The sequence below is a fragment of the Chamaea fasciata genome, unplaced genomic scaffold (assembly GCF_029207755.1).
Source record: "Chamaea fasciata isolate MVZ Bird 193981 ecotype frontalis unplaced genomic scaffold, bChaFas1.0.hap1 SCAF_32, whole genome shotgun sequence".
Lineage (NCBI taxonomy): Eukaryota > Metazoa > Chordata > Aves > Passeriformes > Sylviidae > Chamaea > Chamaea fasciata.
This window is the reverse complement of record NW_027094117.1, coordinates 2,688,387-2,715,532: the sequence shown is the minus strand read 5'-3', so window position 1 is coordinate 2,715,532 and position 27,146 is coordinate 2,688,387. Positions and strand designations below refer to the sequence as shown.

Sequence of the window (27,146 nt, the reverse complement as noted above, 5' to 3'; positions counted from 1 at the left end):
GACTCTTGCAAATGGCCTGTAATGCTGGTGTCGGTATTTGGAGAAGCAAAATCTGCTCTTTCTGATGGAAGTGCCTACTAAGAAAGCCAATGAGATTGGCTCTCCAGGCCAGATCATTTGGATGTTGCAATGGCTGTGGCTGCATCAGGCTTTGGGTTTTTTGGTTGGTAAAGAAAAATGAGCAGCATCTCTGCCAGGGAGGAAAGTGCCCCTGGAGCTGGGGCTGAGAAGCAGGGCTCGATGTGAGCACTGTGGGTGTGACGGAAGCTGGCAGAGCGCTGTGTTTGCTTTTCCTGCAGGCTCGCACTCTGATCCGGCAGAACGGGACCCCGCGGCTGCAGGAGCCCCGGCGCCTGTCGGCTCTGCTGCGGGACTTCCTCGAGTGCAGCCTGGAGTGGGACGAGGAGCGGCGCTGGTCTGCCCAGGAGCTGCTGCAGGTGAATGCCAAGCGGCTGCAGGGGAAACAGCAGCGGCAGGGAGGGGTTTTCTTCTGGGGCCCTCTCCCGTAATCTCCAGGCTGGCTGCTTTGCACGCGCAAAGCAAGCAGAATCCTCGCCCGGTTTGGGTTGGCAGGCTCCTTTCCAGGTCCTCTGCACCTGGTGCCCTCAATGGGCGCAGACATCTTCAAGCAGATCAGGTGCCCCAGAGCCCTGCCTGAGCTGAGCTTGGCTCTTTCCAGGGAGGAGGCACCTCCCACATCTCTGGGCACCTTCTGTCAGTGTGTTCCCCACTCTCCTGGTAAAAAACCAAAATTCTTCCTTACATCTAATCTGAGCCTGCTTCCCTCCCTGCACTTCAAATCCATTCCCCTTTGTCCTGTTGCAACAGAGCCTGGGAGGAACTTGACTTTGGAAAGTAACGCTTCACTTCTTTCTTTTTTATCCTTTGGCCAGCACCCATTTTTAGCATCAGCCAAGCCTCTCTCCAGCCTGACCCCTCTGATCACTGCAGCAAAGCAACTGAAAGAGCAGCGGAGGACATGAAGCGCTTTCTTCTCTACTTGGGACAACTACTTAGTTATGGTAGTTAGCACTGCCAGTTAGTTCTGGTAGTTAGGACAGCCTGTTTGTTCTGGTTGTTGTGACACCCTGTTTGTTACGGCAGCTTTTGGAATAAAAACTCCCTTCAACCTCAACTCCCTTGACATGTGCCATCCTTCTCCCCCTGTGACTCAGCTGCGCGGAGCAATGCGAGGCCACAGTGGGCCCAGCCTTGCCCAGAGCTGAGCCCCAGCAGAGGCCTGGCAGAGGCCAGAGCAGCCTCGGCATCTGCAGAGTCAGCCTGGAAGGACTTGCTTGGAGCCTTCTGGGCTGCACTCGACTCTGGGTTACAAACTGTGTGTGGCAAAAAATGCCACTGGTTCTGCAAGAGGGCAGAAGGGGCCTGGGGAAGGCCAGAAGGGCCATGGGGAAGGCTCCATGCTAGAGAAAAAACCTGCCCTGTGTTGGAGAAAAACCATGCCTTTATCCCCTCGGACAGAGGCAAGAAAATTGAATCCTAAACCAAGGCAAAGAGAGGCAGGGGAGCAGCCCCGGCCCTTCCGCTCCTGCCAACCAAAGCGTCCCTCGGCTGCTTCTGAGCCCCTGGGCGCTGGTGGCCCGTGGCTGTTGGTTTTTTGTCAGGCTGGCTGCCACCAGCCCAGGACAGGCTGGGCACTGGAGGCTTCAGGTGGGGAGATGGGATCCTGGGATGCATTTGATGGCACCTGCCAGCGCAAGCAGGGGAATGGGCTCTGCCGAGGCAGCGGCGGGAAGGAGACCGCGGGCAGCCGCTCCCGCAGCGCCCTCAGGCCACGGGGAACACGGCGCCGACACGGCACAAGGAACCCGCCAGAGCCCCCTGCCGCCCCCTCCGCCCGCAGCCGGCCCCGAGCCCCGGCAGAACCGAGCGCGGCTCCCACCTGCGCTGGGGCCGCCTCCGAGCTCCACCACCGCCTCAGTGGTGGTTCCTGGTCACCCCCAGGATGTTCCAAATCGCCCCCGCTAGGATCCCAGTTGTCCACAACATGGTCCCAGTGGCTCCCACTCATGCCCTGTACGGTTCCTTTCAGTCCCTCTCAGGAACACCTCAGTGTGGCCCCAGTCAATTCCACTACGAACCCAGTGACACCTTCTATGATGCCATTTGCCCCTGCTGTGGTCCCACTTGCTCACAGTGTAAGTCCAGTTACCCAGTATGATCCCGGTAACCTCCAGACACTCCCAGTATCAGTCCAGTTTGATCCCTGTCTCACCCAGTATGATCCCAGACACCCCCAGGACTTTGCCAGTCACTCCAAGTGATCTTGTATGACCCCAACATGACCCCAGCATGGGCCCACCTCCTCCCAGCATGATCCCAGTTATTCCCTGCATTGTTCCAGTTTCTCTTGTTCACTCCTACGATAGATCTGATCACTCCCAGTATGATTTCAGTCAGTGTCAGGATGATCCAAACCACTCCCAGTCTCTCGCAGTACATCTCAGTTGTCCCCAGCATGCTCCCAGTCATGCTCATCTGCTCCCAGTTGTCTCCAGTATGCTCCCAGTAGCCCTCAGTGTGGTCCCAGTAGATCCCAGTACGATCCCTGTTGCCCCAATTCTGCTGCCAATGGGTTCTTGTCCCAGTCCTGGCGTGTCTCAGCGTCCCAGTCTGTCCCAGTCCATCCCTCTCTGTCCCGGTCCCTTCCTGGCAACCACCACTGTTTCCCAGATCCTACCCCCCTGCCGCGTTCCTGGGCACTGGGACCCCCCTGCATCTCCATCCTCAGCTCCGGGATGCCCTGCAGCCCCTTATCTCCCACCAACACCCCCCTGCACCCTCTTTCCTGCCTATCCTCCTCTCCCAGACCCTTGATCCCCTGTTTCCGTGGCCTCGGGGGCCCCCAGACCCACACTCCTGGCCATCCTGGGGCACCTCACACCCAGGCCTCCCTTTCCTGGGAAACCTGAACTTGCAATGGGGCTCTTAAGCTGCTCTGGGATTTATGATCACCGAAAGGGAGAGGAGAGGAGAGGAGAGGAGAGGAGAGGAGAGGAGAGGAGAGGAGAGGAGAGGAGAGGAGAGGAGAGGAGAGGAGAGGAGAGGAGAGGAGAGGAGAGGAGAGGAGAGGAGAGGAGAGGAGAGGAGAGGAGAGGAGAGGAGAGGAGAGGAGAGGAGAGGAGAGGAGAGGAGAGGAGAGGAGAGGAGAGGAGAGGAGATTTGGAATCAGGGATTGGAGTCCCAGTGCCCAGTCCTACTCCCCTGGGGATGGGAACCTCTGGTGGTGGGTTTTGTTAAGCTGTTTTGGAGTTGGATCCCAATGGTTCATCCCTGCTTCTCCCCCCAATAAATCAGGTACCGTCCAAAGGTATCTCCTCCCCTGTCCCTCTGTCCATCTCTCCTGACCCTGCCCTTGCTCTGGAAGCTTTGGTCAGTGTCCTGGGTTGAAGTATATTCTATCACCATCTTCAAGAACTGTTGAAACCAGGTGAGGCAGTGCTCCCTGCCTCCTCCACTCTGGATTATCTTCTGTTAATGGGCCATCAGCACCTTTGCTGCACAGCTCACAGATAACCCCCTCCTGGACTACCTCCTGTTAATGGGCCCATCAGGCCTTATCACATGACTCACCATCCCATTGTGGGATGCTCCGCCCAGAGGGAGAAACCAAGCATTCCAGCCTGGATATAAGCTGAGACTCTGAACACCAGAGGGGCGCTTACCCACTGGATTCCCAGAGGACCCGAGCTACCAGACTTTTCTACAGGATCACTGCTTCAGGAAGACCACCTCATCTGGACTGCTTCCATCACTACGCTCAGGTTGTATTCTGACTCTGTCAGTGGTCTTTTGTATTATTGCATTGATTTTATTTTACTTTCTTTCCTTTTTTTCTTTTTTTCCTATTAAATTGTATCTCTGACTTGGAGCCTCTCATTTGTTTTGCCTTCAAACTACTACATTTTTGGCGCCCAACGTGCGGCACAAGGCACTGAGAAAAGTCAGAATTACAATTTTGTATTGAAGAAGACACCTGTTCGCTATGATGCTCAACATGCTTACATGTGTCTTATATCTATCTCTCTATATTTTTCCACAACTGGGGTACTATCTGCCAGTCTTAATGCTCCTGCGTAGACCAGGGTATGGTACTAAAATTGCTTTAGTAGTCTATTATGTCCATTGCTTGATAAACTCTGAGGCAATGAACATTATTCAGAATATACACCCAGTTTTGTTTTCTTGTTCTGGTCTAGGATGCTACATCTGGGGCCTCAACAATCTCACCCAGCCCCTGTGGGGAGGGGTGAAGAATGATTTTTTCCAGCTTTTTAGGCATGACACAGCAGTTTTTGAAAATATGGAATACCCTCTGGATGCCAAGGACAGCATGATGTTGTTGTTAGTCCTGCTTTGTCTTCTCTGCACGGCCCGCACCATGCTTAGAATCAAAACACTACATGGTGTGATACAGCGTGTTCTGAAGGAAGAGGAAGAGGGAAAAAGAAGCAGAGCAACGATATCAGTGTCTACACAGAGTGTCACAGAGGCGAAAGGAACCAAAGGCATGGCAACAGTGTCCTCATCTACACAGACCGTCACAGAGGAGAAAGAAGCCAAAAGTGAGGCAACAGTGTCCACATCTACGCAGACTGTCACAGAGGAGAAAGGGACTAAGGGTGCCATCAGCATCTCCACACAAACCATCAACGAACCGGAACAGCCTAAACCAGTAGCAGTTGCCCCCGTTCAGAAGAAGAAATCAAGGACCAAATCAGTCCGCATAGTGACTGATGAGGGTGCAGCAGGACCTTCACAATCAGCAGAAGAGACAGAGCCAGAAATCATCACTCGCTCTCTGTCTCTGGGTGAGCTGCGTGACCTGCGAAGGGAATTCACCCGCCAGACCAACGAGTCCATCCTGACCTGGCTGCTCCGCATCTGGGACGCTGCAGCCAATGACACCATTCTGGATGGAAGTGAGGCCAGGCAACTGGGATCGTTGTCCCGGGATGTGGTCATTGACCAAGGGATTGGGGAAAGCCAAGAACCTCTCAGCCTCTGGCAGCGACTGCTAACAAGTGTGAAGGATAGATACCTTTGTAAAGAAGACCTCCTAGTGCACCAAGGAAAATGGAACACAATAGAACAAGGTATCCGATGCCTGAGGGAATTGGCTGTGTTGGAGATCTTTTTTTCAGAAGATGAGAGATTTCCTAAAAACCCAGGTGGTGTCCAGTGCACATCATGGATGTGGTTGAGATTTGCACGGCTTGGACCCGAGATGTACTCACGTTACCTGGCAACACTGCAATGGAGGGAAGGTGAGGACAGGGTAGGTGTCTTGGCTAATAAACTAAGAATTTACGAGGACACTGTCACTGCCCCAGTTCATACCCATGTCTCGTCTGTGGAAACAAGCCTGGCTGAGCAAGTCCGGAACTTGATTGAAGAAGGCCATCAGAAACTGAAAAAAGAACTTAAGGAAGAAATTTACCATATCCAACCAGAGCCAATGAGAGTCTCTGCCATTAGGAGCAGGCGCTCCGCAGCCAGGGAGAGAGGATACACACCACGAGGCAACCTCTGGTCTTTTCTTCGGGAGCATGGAGAAGACATGAGGAAGTGGGATGGAAAACCCACCTCCTCCTTAGCAGCCCGGGTACGTGAACTGAAAAGAGAAACACCTACCACAAAGAGCCCATCTAGAATCAATGCTGCTCCGGTCTCTTGTGCACAGAACTCCAGACGGTACAGGAATGATGATATGACTGATCCTCTTGAAGGAACCTCAGAAACATATTTACAAGAAGAGAGCAATGTATGCCATGACCAGGAATAGGGGGGCCCTGCCTCTAGCCAGGTAGAAGAAAGGGACAATTGGATCTACTGGACTGTGTGGATCCGATGGCCTGGAACATCTGACCCACAAAGATATACGGCTCTGGTTGATACCGGTGCTCAGTGTACTCTGATGCCATCAAGGTATGTGGGAGCGGAACCCATTTCCATTTCTGGGGTGACAGGAGGATCCCAGGAGCTGACTGTACTGGAAGCTGAAGTAAGTCTAACTGGGAAAGAATGGCAGAAACACCCCATTGTGACTGGTCCAGAGGCCCCATGCATTTTGGGCATAGACTGTCTCAGAAATGGGTATTTCAAAGACCCAAGAGGATACCGCTGGGTTTTTGGCATAGCTGCTCTAGAGACAGAAGGCATCAGACAACTGAGTACCTTGCCTGGACTCTCAGACGACCCCTCTGCTGTGGGACTACTGAAAGTTGAAGAACAACAGGTGCCGATCGCCCGAGCAACAGTGCACCGTCGGCAATATCGCACCGACAGAGACTCTGTGGTCCCCATCCATAAGATGATTCGTGAGCTGGAGAGCCAAGGGGTGGTAAGCAAGGCTCGTTCACCCTTTAATAGCCCTATATGGCCCGTGCATAAGTCCAGTGGAGAATGGAGACTGACAGTGGATTACCGTGGCCTGAATGAAGTCACACCACCACTGAGCGCTGCCGTACCAGACATGTTGGAGCTTCAGTATGAGCTGGAATCCAAGGCAGCAAAATGGTATGCGACCATTGATATTGCAAATGCCTTTTTCTCCATTCCTCTGGCAGCAGAATGCAGGCCTCAGTTTGCCTTCACCTGGAGGGGCGTGCAGTACACCTGGAACCGACTGCCCCAGGGGTGGAAGCACAGTCCCACCATTTGCCATGGACTGATCCAGGCTGCACTGGAAAAGGGTGAGGCTCCAGAACACCTGCAATACATTGACGACATTATCGTGTGGGGAAACACCGCAACAGAAGTCTTTGAGAAGGGAGGGAAGATCATTCAGATTCTCCTGAAGGCCGGCTTCGCCATCAAGAAGAGCAAAGTCAAGGGACCTGCTCGAGAGATCCAGTTTCTGGGAGTGAAGTGGCAAGATGGACGGCGTCAGATTCCCACTGAAGTCATCAATAAGATCACTGCAATGTCTCCGCCGACCAACAAGAAGGAAACACAAGCTTTCCTAGGTGCCATAGGCTTCTGGAGGATGCACATTCCCGAGTATAGCCAAATCGTGAGCCCTCTCTACCTGGTTACCCGCAAGAAGAACGATTTCCACTGGGGCCCAGAACAGCAGCAAGCTTTCGCCCAGATCAAGCAGGAAATCACTCATGCGGTAGCCCTTGGCCCAGTCAGGATGGGATCAGAGGTGAAGAATGTGCTTTACTCTGCAGCCGGGAGCCATGGTCTGTCATGGTGCCTTGGCAGAAGGTGCCGGGTGAGACTCGGGGACGACCACTGGGATTCTGGAGCCGAAGCTACAGAGGATCCGAAGGAAACTACACTCCCACAGAGAAGGAAATCTTAGCCGCCTATGAAGGAGTCCAAGCTGCCTCAGAGGTGATTGGTACTGAAGCACAGCTGCTTCTGGCACCTCGACTACTGGTGCTGGGGTGGATGTTCAAGGGAAAGGTTCCTACCACACATCACGCCACCAACACCACGTGGAGCAAATGGATCGCCCTGATCACGCAGCGCGCCTGTATTGGAAACCTGAATCGCCCTGGGATTCTGGAAATTATAACAAACTGGCCTGAAGGTGAGACCTTTGGATTATCCTCTGAAGAAGAGGAGGAGCAAGTGACACGGGCCGAGGAAGCCCCACCATATAACGAGCTACCGGAGAGTGAGAGACGATATGCCCTTTTCACCGACGGTTCCTGCCGAATTGTAGGTACTAACCGGAAGTGGAAAGCTGCTGTATGGAGCCCCACACGACGAGTTGCACAAGCTACCGAGGGAGGAGGTGGATCGAGTCAGGTCGCAGAGCTTAAAGCTGTCCAGCTGGCTTTGGATATTGCTGAACGAGAGAAGTGGCCAAGGCTCTATCTCTACACTGACTCGTGGATGGTAGCTAATGCTCTGTGGGGATGGCTGGACCGCTGGAAAAAGGCCAACTGGCAGCGCAGAGGGAAACCCATCTGGGCTGCTGAGATTTGGCAGGACATCGCCACCCGAGTAGAAAGGCTGACCGTGAAGGTTCGACACGTGGATGCGCACGTACCCAAGAGTCGGGCTAATGAAGAACATCATAACAACAAGCAGGTGGATCGAGCTGCCAAGGTGAAAGTATCTCAGGTTGATCTAGACTGGCAGCACAAAGGAGAATTATTCCTAGCTCGTTGGGCTCATGATGCCTCTGGTCATCAAGGGAGAGATGCAACATATCGATGGGCTCGTGACCGAGGGGTGGACATTACTATGGACAGCATCTCCCAGGCTATCCATGACTGCGAGACCTGTGCTGCGATCAGACAAGCCAAGCGAGTGAAGCCTCTGTGGTATGGCGGACGATGGTCAAAGTATAGGTATGGAAAAGCCTGGCAAATTGACTACATCACCCTTCCCCAAACCCGCCAAGGCAAGCACTACGTGCTCACCATGGTGGAAGCCACCACTGGATGGCTGGAGACCTACCCTGTGCCTCATGCTACTGCCCGGAACACCATCTTGGGCCTGGAAAAGCAGGTCCTGTGGAGACATGGCACCCCTGAGAGAATTGAGTCAGACAACGGGACTCATTTCAAGAATGGCCTCATAAGCACTTGGGCCAGGGAACATGGAATCGAATGGATATACCATATCCCATACCATGTACCAGCTGCCGGGAAGGTGGAACGCTGCAATGGACTGCTTAAAACTACCCTGAAGGCACTTGGTGGAGGGACCTTCAAAAATTGGGAACAGAACTTAGCAAAGGCCACCTGGATGGTCAATACCCGAGGGTCCATCAATCGAGATGGTCCTGCCCAATCTGAATCCTTGCATACTGTGGATGGAGATAGGGTCCCTGTGGTACACATGAGAGGTATGTTAGGAAAGACTGTTTGGATTAATCCCACCTCGGGCAAGGGCAAACCCATCCGTGGGGTTGTCTTTGCACAAGGACCTGGTTACACTTGGTGGGTGAAGCAAAAGGATGGGGAAGCCCACTGTGTACCACAAGGAGACCTTAAGTGAGAACTGTGTGTAGGATTTCATTATATATATATGTGTGTGTGTGTGTAGTTTAAGGAAGGTATTGATTTGGGATGATGTAGATGGTAATAGAATAAGGGGTGGATAATGTCCTGGGTTGAAGTCTATTCTATCACCATCTTCATGAACTGTTGAAACCAGGTGAGGCAGTGCTCCCTGCCTCCTCCACTCTGGCTTATTTTCTGTTAATGGGCCCATCAGCACCTTTGCTACACAGCTCACAGATAACCCCCTCCTGGACTACCTCCTGTTAATGGGCCCATCAGGCCTTATCACATGACTCACCATCCCATTGTGAGATGCTCTGCCCAGAGGGAGGAACCAAGCATTCCAGCCTGGATATAAGCTGAGACTCTGAACACCAGAGGGGCGCTTACCCACTGGATTCCCAGAGGACCCGAGCTACCAGACCTTTCTACAGGATCACTGCATCAGGAAGACCACCTCATCTGGACTGCTTCCATCACTCCGCTCAGGTTGTATTCTGACTCTGTCAGTGGTCTTTTGTACTATTGCATCTATTCTAGTTTACTTTCTTTCCTTTTTTTTTTCTATTAAATTGCATCTCTGACTTGGAGCCTCTCATTTGTTTTGCCTTCAAACTACTACAGGGTGATGGGACCCCTAGACTGAGCAGGAAGGGCCTGAAACCCCTAGAACCAAGCGTGGGGAGATGGTGGTGGGGGATTGGGGGGCAGTGGGGAAGAGGTGGAAGAGTGGGGGAAATGGGGGGCCTGGGACCCCAAAAGAGTGGGGGAGGGGTTGGGACCACCAGATTGCTTTGGGAGGGGTCCTACTCTGTCAAGCTGTTCGTGGGTATAGGGTCTTAAATGGCCAAGAGCATTTTCTGGGTATTACGAGTTGTTTATTATATAAATGCATCGATCCAAAAAGCAGGAGTCCTAAGTATGTAGTCTTACTAAAAGTTGCAATACTTAAAGTCCCAGTGGGGCGTAGAAGCAGGTTAACAGACAGTTCCAACCTCGGGGGCAATAACTTACTAACAAGGAATCCCAGCCACGGGGGGAAGGCAGATTGACAAGAGCTCCCAGCCAGAAGGAAAAGGCAGATTCCTGGCCCAGAGTCCCATTTCGAGCAGCGCTCTCTGCAGCAGTGGCCGCAGCAGCAAAGGCTCCAGCTGTAACAGCGGCAGCAGCAGCAGCAGCTGCACCCCCCAAGTGGTGATACCTGACAAAGTCCTGGCCACGGCCCCCTGGCCACGGCTCCCTGGCAGAGCCCCGTTGTCTCTTGTTGTAGATGGCAGGAGGATGGATCCGTCATTGAAGAATCGATGAGTCGATGCCATTGCCCCCGAAACAGGATTTTTATCCATGAACCATAAATGCATATTCATATCCTTATCTATAGGTTTTCCAATTAAATAAGAACACAATTCTAAAACATTCTTTCTACACCAATCTAAACTTAATTTTGAAAGTATGTAAAACTGGGAAGGATGGTATCAATCCTTACACAAAGGCGTATAGCATATCTATTAACATAAAAGGTTCTATCATATAACGTGTCTATTAACGTAAAAGGTTCTATCTCACTCATGTAAAAATTGTACCTTTTCTATCTAGTTCTGTGAGCGATGTTTTTGTTATGTGTAAAGCCAAATCACCAGGCCTTAGGGCTCTGGGCTCTGTGCTAGTGACGCATGCCCTCAGTCACCGGTGTCCCACTGGCTCCAGGGGGCACAGCCGTGCTGCGCCAGGAGTGGGGAACTGCCCTGGCATTAGCCTTGCCACGGGCAGAACCTTAGAGCCACCAGCTCTAGGACCCTGTGCCAGACGGCATTGAGGACCAGGTAAAGGAGGAGACGGAGGCTCTCGGTCTGAGGTTCCAGCGGGGTAGGTTTATTGCTGAAGGGTTCAGGAGCTGAGGAGAGCTGCCAGCAGGAGTGAACACGGTTTTTAAACAGGAGTGGAACAGTGGGTGGACACAACAGCATGACCAATCAGAATTCAACAGGGGAGGAGTGCCGGGAGGGACTTTCAAAGCCCACAACCAATGGGGTGGTAGAGGGGGTGGATACAATTTGAACTGACTAATAGGGCTTCGAGGATTAGGGGAATTGCAGGGAGGGGGCACGGCAAGGGGTTGGGACAACCAGGGCTTGACAGAGAGGGTTCTGGAGGAAGGGGTAGGATTAACTTGCTAGATAGAAAAAGGGAGGGAACGACCTTAGGGCTGAACCAGCTCCGGGAAGAACGGTGGGGAACTCAGGTACAAACCACTGGGAGAAACATGCACCACAACATGCTAGCCAGCAAATTCTTAAGGCACTTAGAGTCTGTTTACTTAAAACTAAAGTCTAAACTACATATTTATGTGGTTTAATATATTTTAATTTCTCTAAAGGTTTTAACTCAATTCCTGTATCTTTCTCCCGCCCTGGAGAACCCGGGGGGGGGGGGGGGGGGGGTGCACTTCGACATCTCCTTGTTGATTCATGTAGACTCCCTTAATAGCTTTGTTAATTTTTTGTTGAGTGCATTGGAGCAAACAAGGCATCATGATTAGCTTAAATGTGCAATCCCATTTTTAGAATTTTTTTCATCCATGATGTCAAATTCCCTCCATCAAACAGGCTATCTAACCAAGTCCCATTGATAAAAACAGGGCAGGAGACCTTTCCTCTTTTTTAACACCCTTATTGGAATCAGCTCGGGGTGGGGGCCCGACGGGTCGCGCGCACACCGCCGCTGCTCCCAGAAGCGACTCGGAGGAGGAGGTGTGCAGCTCTTCCCACTGGAGTGCAATGCAGGCAGAGCCGGGACTTCTGTCCTCGCGGGAACACCCGGAGTCGCTGTTGGCTCGAAAGTCCAGGGGTGTCTCTCTGGGTCAGTCTCATGCTGGTCATGGTGGGGAGGGCAAAGCTGGGGGATGATGCCCCTCTTTCCCGACTGCAACATGTGCTCTTTGGTTTTCCATTTCAAGCATTGGCTCGTTGTCTGTCAGGGTTTTCTGTCAGGATGGTGTTGTGCCGGTGGCTGATTTGCATTCACGTCCTGTCACCATCCTGGGGAGCAGCAGGGCCTGACCGAGACTGGACGGAAAGGGAAACACTTACAGGGGGTTACCGGGGACACTGAACTGCCAACACAGAACACTGAACTGACAACCTGGAACACAGCAACATGGAATACTGAACGACAACTTCTGTCATTTCTGGGGTAGGGCTTATTTATCTCACCATCATTAACTCCAATTTTTGATACACCTTCCTTAAGTTGTTGTATGCTTTTGCGGATAGATTCTGAGTGATCAGACAAATTCATACAACACATTCCCTCAAAATCCTCACATCCATGTCCCTGTGCTGGTAAAAGAAAAATTGCAGCCCTTTTTTACAAAATTGCATGCCTGTTACTTAATGCAAGAGAAGTAAAATTGAAATCCTTACTCAGCCAACGCCCCAATTTACATCGGGTGTTAGCAGAGTAAGTTTTCCAATGCTACGTGGTCCACCTACAATATGTGCTGGGATAGCAGGCTAAGTTCTGTCATCACAAATAAAAATATTTGTCATGGCAATTGATAGGAAATGTTACTGATTGCAGACTGCACTAAAGCAGTATGATTACATCAAAAGCTCTGATTTTTATATATATCATGATAGGGAGAAATATCTTTAACCAAAGCTTGATTTTTTTCCCGTGTAATTAAATTTGGCACAAAAGGTCATTTTCACGGAACCAAAGATTTCTAATTTTTAAGGTTCAAGAGATGCCTTGGGAAGGTGAGGAACCCACCAATCCCACTCATCTACTGGAGTCCAAGATCCTATATAGCTGTTTCTATATATATATACCTTGCATGGCTTCATCAATTTCTTTTGGAATTGGCCAGTTGTCCACTGGTATACCAACTAAACTGGTGGAAAATGGTTTTTCTGGGGTTGTGTAAGACAAACATAGTATCTAAACCTTAAGCATTAGCTAAAACTACCCAAACATTTGTTCTAGGTTGACTAATGGGTAAATCTGTGCTACTAAAAGCAAGCAAAGCAAAAGAGCAAAAGCATACAATTGATCCCCATGCTGACCAACAGAAGGTTCTACATTACTACTGATTCCCACACTAAATCCCAAAGTTCACAGTCCCCAATGGCTGAAGCACACGACAGCAGGTGCAAGCTGGAGTCTCTGCACAGTTCACGTCTGTGTGCCCTCTTCTTTGCCTGCAGAGTGGTCAGTGTTTTTCTGTGCTTGATATGTCCTTCACATTCTTTGTTGGAATAATTCACCTGGGTTCTAAATCTGCAGAAATGGAAGCAAGCCCCTTTGCCCAAAGTTAATAGAGAAAGTGGACCTTCAATTTGTCCTGTCTCTGGATTTCTGAGCTAAAGGATTTTCTTTTAATTTTCCCTGTGTACCAATGTACAATTGGACTTAAAGATATATCCACTGACAGATGGATATTTTGTATTTCTCAAAAAATGAGTATTTGATAAGATTTGTTTACTATAATCACAAGCTCTTCAATCGTCATGAGTTGACTGCTCCTGTAGATACAGGGGGTTGCACCAGCTGATAGACTGCACATGTATTTATGTTTGCTTTAATTTGGTACCTGGAAATACAAACATTGCATAAGTGCATAGGTACTCTGAAAAAATGTATGACTCTTAAGAACTGATAGCAATCAGGAAAAATTCAGGTATAACAATTAAGAATATTTCAGATGAAAAGCGTAATTAATGGTTGTTAACGATAACACGTGTGAAATCGGATAATTATTAATTACTAAAATATTGCACTATCATCTCAGAGTCTGCAAACAGCTTATAGAATCTTTTTCCAGTGAGGACCAGGACACCCTTTCCCTGGCAAGGTGCTCAAGTGCACTCCAAAAATCGGTCCAGCTGTCTTACTTATAAGGTCAAATTGCCAAGTGAAAGTGACTTGAATTTATTTTTGATGCAAAAAACATCGGAGCTTGTTGGCAGAACATCCATCCAGACAAAGTGAAGGGTCTGGCCAGGACTCAAGCTCTTAACTGGAGTGATGTCCCTTAATACATTTCTTAAAACAAGGCTCTTAACAATCGACGTTATAAAATGCTTAAACAGTTAAAAAATAAAAGGAAGGATCTTGAAGTTCACATGTCTTTTGGATAATTAGAAAAAAGATATTCAAGTATATTAAAAAAATCAGCTGTAAGTTAGGAAAATTAACAAATTTACATTATATAATTAATACATAAACACTAATCATCTTAGGAAGTTGAAATAACACCTTTCTAAACTATCATACTTATGACCTACAAAAAACCCCACTAAAACAGCTTACGACGTGGATTTGTGAAATTGTAACAAGCAATAAAACCTTTCATGAAACCAAGGATGTGGTAAACTTCATCTTCTTCCATCCCCAAACAGGTGTTTACCAATATTTCATCACAGCTGTTTCGGTCAAAGTGTCTTCTCTCTAAAAATAATTAAACTTTGCAAATAAGATGAGCATATTTTAACAGAGCTTCAGGTAATTCTAAAATCAAACAGTGCTTAATATGAATAAATTTTGACAGAGTTTTAAATTATATGAAAGAATTTTTAAATTATATGAGCTAATAAAAGTTACATGTAATAAAACCTTAAATTAATAGGATATAGACTTAATATCATCTAAATTCTATAAAAATTAAACTTGTCGAAACTTAAAAATAACCTGAATTTAACAGGGCCCAAACTTAACAGAACTTAAAACAACATAATTCAACTGACCAATACTTAGCCTATACTTAAACCAAACCACACAGAAATTAATCTTGACAGAATATTAAAATATAACTTAACTCAGACATAAATATACTAAGTGACTCCAAGTAAAATTTCACTCTACTTTACTCCCCATTGCGATAAGTTTCTGTACAATGAAGGGGCGAATAGCTGCTTCAGATCCTTTAACTGTAATCGTGCATCTACTTTGTAGACATCCGGTGACTCCCCCAGTTTCTGTAGGAGGATCTAAAGGTGTCACCAAAGTCCAGCCCCTTGGCCAGCACAGATGAGAAATCACTGTGACCTGCGCTCCTGAATCCAGGAGACCTGTAACTCTGATTGTTTTGTTAATATAGATCAGACTACAAGTTAGGTATTGTTCTGTTTGGTAGTGGCTACTTTCCCTACGACCGGACTGAAGGAGCCTGGAAGGGATGCTAGACAGAGGTTTGGAGTGGCACTGCTTGGCATGGTGTCTTTTCTTTTTACATCTTGGACAGCAGAAAGGTGGGTTTGAGTTTTGTGCTGGCTCTGTGCAAAACTTTGATATGTGTCCAGGCTTCCCACATCGGAAACACAGTCTCTTGTCATTCTGTGATGTCTTGTTGTTTTGCTGAAGTGCTGAGCTGAGAACTTCAAGGGCTTTTACTGATTTTTCACCCCTTGCTTCTGCTTGAGGTGTTACCTTTAGAGCAGCAATAGTCTTTGTAATATATGGTGAAATTTCTTTTTCTCTACAAACCTAGATCATTTGATGTATAGAAGGCTGTGGATCATGCAAGGCTCTAATTATTTGTTTACTTTCTTCACTAGTATTAACAAAGGCAAAATTTTGAAGCAGATAAAGACATGCCAGGTCATCCTTGCATTGTCTCTCTATTGCATCTATCAGGCAATCTACGAATGTAAGAAATGGCTCTGATGTTCCTTGCTTTATTTCTGTATAAGTCCTTTCAGGGATTCCCACCAGCTGAGTCAACAGCAGAGCTTTGCAAACAGCATTTTCAACGTATTCATGATTCGGTGGTTCCCACCTTGATTGACACCCCCTCTGGCATCGGTAACTGGCAAAGCTAAAAGCGATCCTTCAGCCAAATTAAAGTCCTTGTCTTTGATTGCTTGGCGTCTGACTGCTGCCCAGTCTGTTAGAGACAGATGCTGAGTCCTTCTCGGAGGGTGCCTTGACTCAGGCAGAGCTGGGCGGTGTACCTGGTCAGGGGACAGTAAGTCTCTTTCCCAGTTTGAGTCTGCTATATCTGAGATAGATGAATCCGAATCATTGTCCGAAACAATATCACTGGTGCCTCCCCTCTGACCCATAACAGCCCTCTGGTGTCTTCCATCAATGCCTTGTCCTGGTGTCCCGTCATGTTCCCTCCTCATCCCCCTCCTTGTTGACACGTTATTGTTGTGGCCCATGTCCAGTGCTGGGAGGGTGGGAGCAGCCCAGGGGGTGTGAGGAGACACTTTGGGTGATGTGGAGGGTGATGACAGCCGCAGGCACAGTCAGCAGCATGGCGTGGTGTCGGCAGCATGGCGCGGTGTCGGCAGCATGGCGCGGTGTCGGCAGCATGGCATGGTGTCGGCAGCATGGCGTGGTGTCGGCAGCATGGCGTGGTGTCGGCAGCATGGCGTGGTGTCGGCAGCATGGCGTGGTGTCGGCAGCATGGCGTGGTGTCGGCAGCATGGCGTGGTGTCGGCAGCATGGCGTGGTGTCGGCAGCATGGCGTGGTGTCGGCAGCATGGCGTGGTGTCGGCAGCATGGCGTGGTGTCGGCAGCATGGCGTGGTGTCGGCAGCATGGCGTGGTTCAGCGCTGGGGTGACATGAATCGGATGTGCTGGGCCCCTTCCACGTTCAGGGGGATTCACGTGGCGCGACAACGGCGGCACTGACGCTGCTGGAGATGTTTTTGGCTCCGAGGCACGGTACGGGCTGGGTGGTGGGTCGGGGCGCGCAGCAACTTCCGCACGGTCCCTTGTGTGCTGAGCATGGGCGGTGGCTTCCAGGGGTGTCCCCATTAACAGTGGATTTTATCCATAAACCATAAATGCATATTCATATCCTTATCTATAGGTTTTCCAATTAACTAAGAACACAAATCTAAAACATTCTTTCTACACCAGTCTAAACCTAATTTTGAAAGTACATAAAACTACAAAAAACTGTGAAGGATGGTATCAATCCTTACACAAAAACCTACGCATATAGCATCTCTATTAATGTAAAAGGTTCTATCTCATTCACATAAAAATTGTACCTGTTCTATCTAGTACTGTGAGCGATGTTTTTGTTATGTCTAAAGCCAAGTTACCAGGCCTTAGGGCTCTGGGCTACCTAGCAAATTCTTAAGGCACTTAGAGTCTGTTTACTTACAACTAAAGTCTAAACTTCTACTTCATATTTACATGGCTTAATATATTTTAATTTCTCTAAAGACTTTAATTCAACCCCTGTATCCTTCTGTCCCCCTGGGGAACCCAGTGGGGCATGCACTACATCTCCTCTCTAATCCCCAGGATGGAGCCGGGGTAGGTCGGGCTGGGGCAGCTCTGGGCTCTTGGCCCGGCCTGGGCGCCCCCCCTTCAAATTTCCCTGGTGGCTTAGAGGGGTCCCTGCACTTTTTGGGGATCGCTGGGTGCCGTGCTGGGGTTCAGGTGTCTCCCAAGGAGTCTGAGAGTGGGGTGACATAGGGGGGACACATGGGGCTCCCCATTCTCGATCCATCCCAGGACGGTTCTGCCTCCATCGCCAATCATGGTCCACCCACAGGGTGCCCCCAGGTCCCTCCCCACTGCCCCCCCATAACTGGGACTGGGTCTAACTGGGAAGCTTTACTGGGAACACTGGGAGCAGCCGGGCAGGGACAGAGTGACAGCAGGGCTGGGGGGACACACGACCCCCCAAAAATCAGCGCGGGGACAGAGTGGGGGGCCCGGCCGGGCCCGAGGCCACGGGGAGGGGCAGCGGCCGCCAGCGGCTCAGGAGCTCTGTGGGCAGAGAAAAGGGGGTGACACCGGGCTGGGGGCCCCGGGGGGAGCACACACGCTCCGGCCATGGGGGACCACCAGCCCCGGGACCCCCCCTCACCTTCTTGCACAGGTAGAAGCCCAGCCCCAGCGCCAGGAACACTGAGCCCAACATGAAGCCCCCGATCCCCATCAGCACCTTGCTGCGGGCGGCGTCCGGCAGCATCTCTGGGGGGGCCGTGGAGCTCAGCACCCCCCAAAACCTCTCACAGAAACCCCAAGCCCCTCCAAGTTCCCTCCTGCTTTCCCCCAGCCCACCCAGGAGCCCCTGAAACCTCCTCCCAATCCCATCCCGGCCTCCCCACCACCCACCAAAGCCCCTCCTGTCCCTCTCGGCATCCCACAACCCCCTCCCACTTGCCTCCCAGGACCTCCAAACCCTCTCCCAGTCCCTTCCCAGCCCCTCCAGGACTCTCCCACACCCCTCCCAGTCTCTTCCCAGCACAACCAACCTCAGCCCGAGCCCCTCTTTCCCATCGCCCAGCTCCTCCCAGCCCCTCCAGCCTCACTCCGATCCCTCCCAGTTCCACCCAGCACCCCCAAACTCCCTCCCGGCGCCCACCAGCACCCCCACAACCCCATCCCATCCTCCCCAGCATCCTCCAAACTCCTGCCCAGCCCTTCCACAGCCCCCAGCCCCTCTCCCACTTCCCACCGGCCTCTCCCCAGCTCCCTCCCAGTCACTCCCAGCACATCCCAGTGCCTCTGCCAGCCCGGCCAGTGGCTCCCCCGTAGCCCAGTGCCGGCTCAGGGGCTGCTCCAAGCTGACGTGCTCCACCTGGCACGTCTAGGTGAGCCCGCGCCGGGGCCGCATTTCCAGCAGCACCAGCAGCTGGTGGGTCCAGTCCCCGTTGGGGACCACGTCGGTGGCCACCACGTGTCCCGACAGCTCCTGCTGGCCCTGGAACCACCTCACCTGGATGTGGGCGGGGTAGAAATCCATCACGGAGCACAGCAGGCCTCTGGGGCCGGCCTGGGAGCTGGAGGGCAGCAGCGAGATGGAAATGCTGGGGGGCACTGGGAGAGAGCGGGGACACACTGGGATCAGCTGGGGGGAACTGGGAGAGAGAGGGGAGGGGCGGTGTGGGCTTGGGATGGACTGGGAAGGACTGGGAGGGACTGGGAATGAAGTGCGCGGCGCTGGGAGGCCGAGTCCAGCGCGGGGAACTCGGCACTGAGAGTCTGCCTGGCAACTGGTGAGTCATCAGAGAGACGCGCTCTCATTGGCTGAGAGGCGTCATCTCCACGCGGGGCCGGGATGAACGCGCGGGGGAACACTGGGATGGACTGGGATGGACTGGGAGACCACGGGTTTCACTGGGATGGACAGGAGTCCCCGGGGACGGTCCTAAGGAGGGCTGACGCCTCTGGGGTGATTCGCAGGGAGGTTTTGAGGAACTCCAGGGTCATTGCCAGGGCAGGGCCCCGGGGGACACGCTCTGCCCTACGCTCACCTTTGCGCTCCACGCTGAACGGGGCACAAATCATGTAGTTCTGCCGGCAGCAACTGTCCCCAAAACCCCGTATGTATTCCATCCATTTCGGGTCGCTGTTCCATGCCGGGCACACTTTTCCCCCCAGGGCGTGTAGCCCACGAAGCGCCCCACGTCGCTGTCGAATATCGCGTTCTGCTCCCGGTTGTAGATGTGACGAACCTCACTTTCTCCGTGCCGTTAATGAAGTGACACTCGGCCTTATGCACCTCCTGGAACACCGCTGAGTGTGCAGGACACAGGTCAGGGGGTGCCCCCCCAGCACCCCCAGAGCTCCGGGGGCCACCCCGGATCCCCACTCCGCACCCCTGTGCCCCACGGCCGCCATGGGACCCTCCTGCCCGCGCTGCCGCTTCCTCTTTCCCACCCTTCCCCCACTTCCCCTTTCACACCCTCTCCCTTCCCCTCCCACCTCTAGCCACGCCGCAAATCTATTTTGGGGTCCCGTTCCGCTTATTTGCGCTTTTCCCGCCTTTCCCAACATTTTAAACACAATCCCCCCAATTTCCAGCCCCCTCCCGCTCAGTTTTCGTGTCCCACCCTCCCCTTTTCCCCTTTTTCCCACCCTCTCCCAGCCCTCCCTCACCTTTCCCCGACCCTCAGCCCATGACGCTCTTCCTTTCGGGGGTCCCCTACTCCCCCTCCCCCGGCTCCATTCCGGGCTCCCCCCTTTGCCCCCTTCTCCCCCCCTGCCCCACCGCCTCCCGCCCCCCGCTCACCCGACAGCCCCGCGCCCGCAGCCGGGGGCGCTCCCAGCACCACCAGTGCCACCAGTCGGGCCCCAGCTGCCGCCACTCGCCCCATGGCCAGCGCCGGCCAGGGGCCGCCAGCCCCAAAGCAGCCGCGCTGCCCGGGGAGCACCGGCCCGGACACAGCGCGGGCTCAGCAGCAGCAAAGCCGCGCGCTCTGATTGGCCGAGAGCACTTTTGGGAGCCGATTTTCCCCAGGCTCTACCCGGCCAGTGATGAGGCCCAAAAACACCAACTCGCGCTCTCATTGGCTGCAGCGCGCCCCGCCCGTGTTGGGATTGGCTGAGCGGGTTCCGGGCCGCCGCAGCCCCGCCCCGGGGTTTTTTGGGTGGTTTTGGGGGTTTTTGGGCACGGCGGAACCCCGGGCTGCGGGGCAGGTGGGAGCTCAGGTGTGGCCAGAAATGTGTCGGCAGGTGCGGCGCGGGATGTGGGCGGTGCCCGTGGCCAGGGCTGAGGCCGGCCCGGTGCCGGGCACCCACCAAAGCCGCTCTGTCCCTGCCCCCGCAGCCGCGCGGGGCACAGCAAATGGCACCCCGCATCACCGAGGGCCCTGACACCGCCCGTGTCACAAAGGGCCACACCCGGCCCCCAACAGCAGAGGGACAGACTGGAAGCGCCCGGAGCAGCCCCGGCCTTGTGGCCTTGTAGCCCGTGCCGTGCCCAGAGCCCCGGGAGGCTTTGGCCACGGTGCCCCCGACAGCCCCAGCCCCGCCCTGCAGAGCCCTGGGGCTGCAGCCCGGGCTGACCCTGCGGGCCCCCAGAGATGCCGCCGGACGCTGCCCACAGCAAGGTGCTGACGGGGATCGGGGCCTTCGGGTTGGGCTTGGTCTTCCTGGCACTGGGGCTGGGCTTCTACCTGCGCAAGAAGGTGAGGGGGGCTCCTTGGGGTCGTGTCCACCCTCCCCCGCAGCGTGTGTGCTCCCCCCGGGGCCCCCAGCCCGGTGTCACCCCCTTTTCTCTGCCCACAGAGCTCCTGAGCCGCCGGCGGCCGCTGCCCCTCCCTGTGGCCTCGGGCCCAGCTGGGACCCCCCACTCTGTCCTCATGATGATTTGCGGGGGGTCGTGTGTCCCTCCAAGCCCTGCTGTCCCTCTGTCCCCGCCCAGCTGCTCCCAGTGTTCCCAATAAAGCTTCCCAGTTCGCCCCAGTCCCAGGGAGCAGCTGAAGCAGCAGAACCTCCGCCAGGGTCTCCCAGCGCAGCCGGAGCCGCTGGGCCTGGGGTCCCCAAAGCCCTCAGCAAGCCCCAAGGCCCTCCCAGGAACCCTCAACTCCCTCAAACCCAGAATCCCCCACAGCCCCTGCAAGTTCCCCCCATGGTATCAGCCATGGCCATGTCCCCACATGTCACTGGCCACGTCTCACTCTTGTATTTTGTGTCCAACATCCCCCTAAACAGGGTTTTTTTCCTTTTCAAAGTTCTGTGCCAGGGTTCAAAAGAAAAGCAGAACTTGCAGCTCGGCCTTAGAAGCTGTTGATTCATTTCTTACCTTAAAGTTCAGTGTGCCACCTTACACCAGGCTTAACGCGCTGAAAGACGTCACTGCCAAGAACACAAGACCTGCTGTCCAAGGTCTCTTAAAGATTTCTAATCCAATTAACTCTTAAAATGTACTATATGTACAATTTTGTACCAATAATTGCTACCAATTCTAGACACGCAATTTTCTACATCACCTACATTCTACCAATGTCTTTGTGCCACCAGAACAGCAGAAGATGGAGCAGAAGAACTAAAGACACCATCCAAAATTCTCCATCTTGCTTCTATCTACTTCCATTCTAAAAACCCAAAACTACAAATTTTCACCCTGTGACAAACTAAACTACTATCTAATTTATTTTATGTTGTTTTCATTTCATCCATAAGTGTTGGCAGTTTTTCCCATGGACTAAGGTCAAAGGCAAGGGTCCCAGACACCCCAGGGCAGTTTGAGGGGTTTTCCCCGTGCCCTGGACTCCAACATCCCACCATGTCCTCACCCATGGCTGTCACCCCAACATGTTTCCATCCCTGTCATTGTCCCCCATGTCTCCATCTGTGCCTATGTCTCCTCAAGTCTCCATGAATGGCCACATCCCCACCACGTCCACGTGTCCCCATGTCGCTCTCCATGTCCATGTCCCCCCATCACCCGCCAGATGTCTTAGTTCAATATCTTTTTTACCCCAGTTGGATATTTTAAAGGGATGAAGAGAAACGAAAAGCAAATCAAGGCCAGAAGAAAAGGATTTCCCTGGTCCATGCCAGCTGAGGATCCACGTGCTTGAGTGGGAGGGAAGAACCTTTTTTGGAGGGATTTCCACCCCACTGTCTCCAAAATCTTGGTCTTGGCCCAATTCAACATTTGGCTGCAGAAGACACCCTTGGGCAATAGAAAATCAAAATTCTGGAATCCCTGAGGTTAGAAAAGACCTCCAAGACCATCCAGTATTCCTTGATGCCACCAGAAGATACGATTGAACTTCTGGGGTTGAAAGTCAACAAATCTGCTCTCCCCAAGGAATTCCCAGTGTCGGTCTGTGTCACAATGGATGTTCCTGCCCCTGCATTCACCCAGGTACCCACAGGGAGACAGGAAGATGTGGATCCCCCGCAGCCAGGTGTCTTCCCAACAGTGATCACCAGGACCACAGGTGACCAGGGCTCTGCCCAACACGGGTCACTGGGGATCATCCAACGCCGATCCTCCCATGGGGGATGGAGCTGGAGCAGCGCACGAAGCTCTTCCCGCACTCGGGGCACTCGCAGGGCTCCCCTTCTGGTGCCTCTGTTGGTGTTTGGTCAAGTGAGAGCTCCTGGAGAATCTCTTCCCACACTCAGGACACTCGTAAAGCCTCTCCCCGGTGTGGATGCACCGGTGGACAGTGAGGTGTGAGTTTTGCTTGAAACCCTTCCCGCAGTCGGGGCAGTGGAAGGGCCTCTCCTCCGTGTGAATCCGCTGATGTACAAGGAGAGTGGAGCTGGTCTGAAACCTCTTCCCACACTCAAGACACTCGTAGGGCCTCTCTCCAATGTGGATACGTTGGTGCTTGATGAGGTGTGAGTTTTGCTTGAAGCCCTTCCCGCAGTTGGGGCAGCGGAAGGGCCTCTCCTCACGGTGAATCCGCTGATGTACGAGGAGATCAGAGCTGGTCTGAAACCTCTTCCCACACTCAGGACACTCGTAGGGCCTCTCCCCTGTGTGGATGCGCTGGTGTTTTTTCAGGATGGACTTCCATCCAAAGCTCTTCCCACATTCCAAGCAGGTGAAGGGCCCTTCCCCAGTGTGGATCACCTGGTGCTGGATCAGGGCCGAACTTTCTCTGAAGCTCTTCCCACATTCCGCACACTTGTAGGGCTTTTCCCCAGTATGGATCATCTGGTGTTTCCTCAGGCCAGAGCTGTGCCTGAAGCTGTTCCCACACTCCCGACAGTTAAAGGTCCGTTCCCCAGTGTGGACCCTCTTGTGCCGGATCAGGCTGGAGCTGTGGTTGAAGCTCTTCCCACATTCCCCACACTCGTAGGGCCGTTCGCCAGTGTGGATCACCTGGTGCTGGATCAGGGCAGAGCTGTAGCTGAAACCCTTCCCACATTCCAGGCACTTGTGGGGCTTCTCCCCTCCATGAGGCTTCTCCACCAGCTCTGAGCTCTGGCTGGATCTCTGGCCGCCCTCCTGGCACAGGGGAGGTCTTTCCTCCTCGCAGCTCCCTGGGCTGGGTTTGCAGCCCCTCCTCCTGCAGGATCTCCGGGGCTTTTCCTCCTTCTCCATATGGTCACTCCTTGGGAACGACAAATCCTGGTTTGGGGAGAAAACAAGAGGAGAGTGCTTTAGGCTGGGGGTTTCTCCTTGCCCAAGTTCATCTCAGGAAGTCATTGCTACCTCGTGTCTGTAAGAACCTCCAAAACACCAAGATTCAGCGCACAAGTCCTCCAAATGTCAAGATACAGATCAAAAACTCCACAAATACTGTACTTTACACCAAACTTTCTCCAAAATATAAAGATGCAGCCCCTTGCAATAAACCAAGACACCAACATTTAGGCCCAATAATAATCAGAAAAACCAAGATTCACTCCCACGAAAATGATGAAGACCCGTAAACAGGGAACCCCCATGAAAGGAAGAAAGGAAAGTGTCTTTACAAACAGATGCTGCGAATCTGCTTGGGGATAGGGCCAGGCACTTGGACATAAGGAAGGGACAGAAGAAACCATCACTTCCACAAAATGTTACTAACTGACCACACAGACTGCTGCTCAGCCAAGGTCCTGCTAAATCCATGAACATTGAGAAGAGGAACAAGGACTTAATAGAGATATGAACATCGTTACCTATACAGAAGTGGGGTGCATATTAAGGGGGGTATGTAGTAGGTGGATTGGGAAGTCTGTACCTCCCAATACTTCAGCCAATGGGGAAAAGGAGAGGGAGACGCAGCCAGGAAAATTAGGATGGAAAGGAGACTGTGTGCTCCAACAGCTGGAGAGATCCCATGGGAAATGTCCCATAGCTTCTCCCTTTTTCTATAAATGAAATTACTTTTACAAGACTCCTCTGTCTACTTTGTGGACACAAACCCCTGGTGATGTCAATTTTTCCACACACCTTGGGGCTCCTCTGGAATTCCTTCCACTGTCCGGGGCGGCGGGCAGTGAGTGGAGCTGAAGGTGCCTCACCCAGTTTGGGTGATCGGCTCCCTGGGGTGGCGGCGGCACTGGGGGTTTGACTGGGGACCCGAGAGTGTCCAGGAGACAGATCAGCAGTGACACATCAGGGGGGTCTGTGAAGAATCGGCAGGGAGACAGCACTGAAAATCTCATCAGTGAGGACACTGGGATCTTCAGGGAGTGAACATGGCAGGGCATCCATGGAGGGTGGAAAAGGGAAAGCCAGGAAGGCGTCCTGGCAAAAGGGATGATGATCCCGAAATATCTCTGAAGGGTCCCTTTGGAGAATGTTGAGGCAGTCTGCACATTCTCATTAATTACTCCCAGAGGTAATTAAGGACATGGACACCCAGCAAGGCAATAAAGGAAGTCCAGAAGGGATTTACACAAGTGGGGATGGATGGCGTTGGTGTGCTGGGAAGGCACTGGGTGATGGGGAGTGTGCAGGAATATGGTTAATGCAAGAAGCAGCAGGAGGAATCTCTGCAGTAAAAATAAGGATGATGGAAAAGAGGAGGAAGAGAAAAATACTGAGGACTGGGACATTTTTCAGCAGGGTCTTATCCTCTAAATTTGCCAGCTGCTGCAGATCCTTTGAACCCCCGGTTTCCAGGAAAGGAAAACAAGGAGGTCAGGATCCCAGGGGGTTTCTCCGTGCTGGGGAGCGGCAGCAGCGGGCGCAGAGGTGCGGCACCGGGAGCACGGGCTGGGGGCCTGTGGGGAGCTGTGGGGCAGCCGGGGCTCAGCAGGAAGGAAGGAACAGCTGGGAAATGTGGATTACTCTGGGAAGGATCGAGATTCTCCTTTAAGGATTATGTTTGGGTCGCTGGAGAAAGGAATGACTCTGCAGAAAGCTCAGCAGTGGTCAGAGGAGGAGCACCCACAGGCACTCAGGGGGGCTGCAGGAGCAGCACAAGAAGCCCCTGGAGCACTTGGGCACAAAGGCACAGCAGGTGAAGGCAAGAAGGGAGGAGGAAAAGGCCAAGCTGGAGGCAAAGGCCATGGCAGAGTTTCTACAGCCCCGGAGGGATGAACCCCAGCGCCCAAGGGGGCCCCAGCACCGAGGGGACGGGCTCGGCCACAAGCACCTGGCACAGGCATTGCCCTCCTCGGCGGGGGAGAGCCCACCCAAACAGCCCCTGGCAAGGAAGCAGGGTTCCATCTGCAGGCCACAAGGACACTGCAGGCACACACGGCAGCACCCTCAGCAGGAGCAAGTCCACCCCTGCATGGACATGGATTCCTGGGGCTGCCAGAGCTCCCATTCCACCAGGGACCCACCACACTGCAGCCCTTGACAACATTCAGGCTGGGGCTGGATCCACACGAGGCCTTTCCTCATACACACAGGGGCCTCTCCATCCACTCTGGATCTTAGACCTAAGGGGGGAAAATCCCAAAAATGTCTTTGATTATTCAGGGACAAGTGGGAAAGATGTGTTTTAGTCAACCACTATCGGCAGATGTGGGGGATGGGTTTGAAATGCAGGAATTGTTATTTGCTCCTAATTGTGATTGTAATTTAATGGGGAGGTATGTGATGGCTATATTGGAAATGCAAATCAATATTGTAAAAGGTGAAACACAGGCTAGTTCTCTTGTACGTTTGTGTCAAATGTCTGGCAAGGCCTGTGCTGAAGTGAACCCACAAGTGTGGGCAGCCCCAGGGAAAGAGGGAAAATCAGATACCCAGCCTCTCCAAATTACTCTGAAGCAACCAGGACAAGTGGTGTCTAAAAGCAATCCCGTGTTCCAAGGGAGGGAAGGAAGGGCTTACAGCCTGATATTGAATCCCTGTAATGCAGGATGTGGATGACGTGCTTCAGTCAGGAGGTCAAGAAGTGGTAGAAGAAGCCTCTGTGAATTGGCTCAATTTTCAGGCTAAAAAGCATCATGGAGTATTTGGAAAAAAAAAAAAAAAAAAAACCCAAAAAACCAAAAAAAAAAGCGCAAAAGTTCGAGAAAAAAGTTAAATATTTGGGGCATATTTTGACTGAAGGTTTGTGGTGTATGGACCCACAGAGGGTCCAGAGAATCTCAGAAGTAATGTTACCCAGGACTAAAATGGAGCTGGGACAACTCTGAGGATTAATGGGGAATTGAAGGACCTGGATTGAGGATTCTCTGTTCTACTCAGAACATTGTATGACTTTTTAACCCCACACAGCCTCAATTTTGCGGTATGGACATGAGAAAGAGAACTTGAGAAAATGAAAAAACAAAATGATTGATGCCCCAGCCATGGCTCTCCCAGACTCCCAAAAGGAATTGGAATTGTCTGTGGATGTTAAACAGGCCACGACTGACCCCGCACTGAAGGCACCGGAGCAGCAGCCAGGGCTCCACAGCGGGGGAAGCCCCTGTGCCTGCCCACAGATCCTCTGCTGGAATCGTCTGCCTGGGCACCTCCTGGGGCATCTCCACACACTGGGGGCCAAGCCTTGCTGCCACTGCTGGAGCTTCAGTGGTTTCTGTGCCTGCACTCGCCACAGGGCTGGGGAAGAC

The 27,146-nt window shown here is 52.4% G+C and overlaps 2 pseudogenes; both read right to left on the bottom strand.

Annotated features, from left to right (window-relative positions):
- Nucleotides 1-17,554: 17,554 nt before the first annotated feature.
- On the bottom strand, nucleotides 17,555-20,649 carry LOC136303375 (class II histocompatibility antigen, B-L beta chain-like; annotated as a pseudogene).
- Nucleotides 20,650-22,202: 1,553 nt separating this feature from the next.
- LOC136303283 (zinc finger protein 345-like) lies at nucleotides 22,203-23,742 on the bottom strand (annotated as a pseudogene).
- Nucleotides 23,743-27,146: the final 3,404 nt, after the last annotated feature.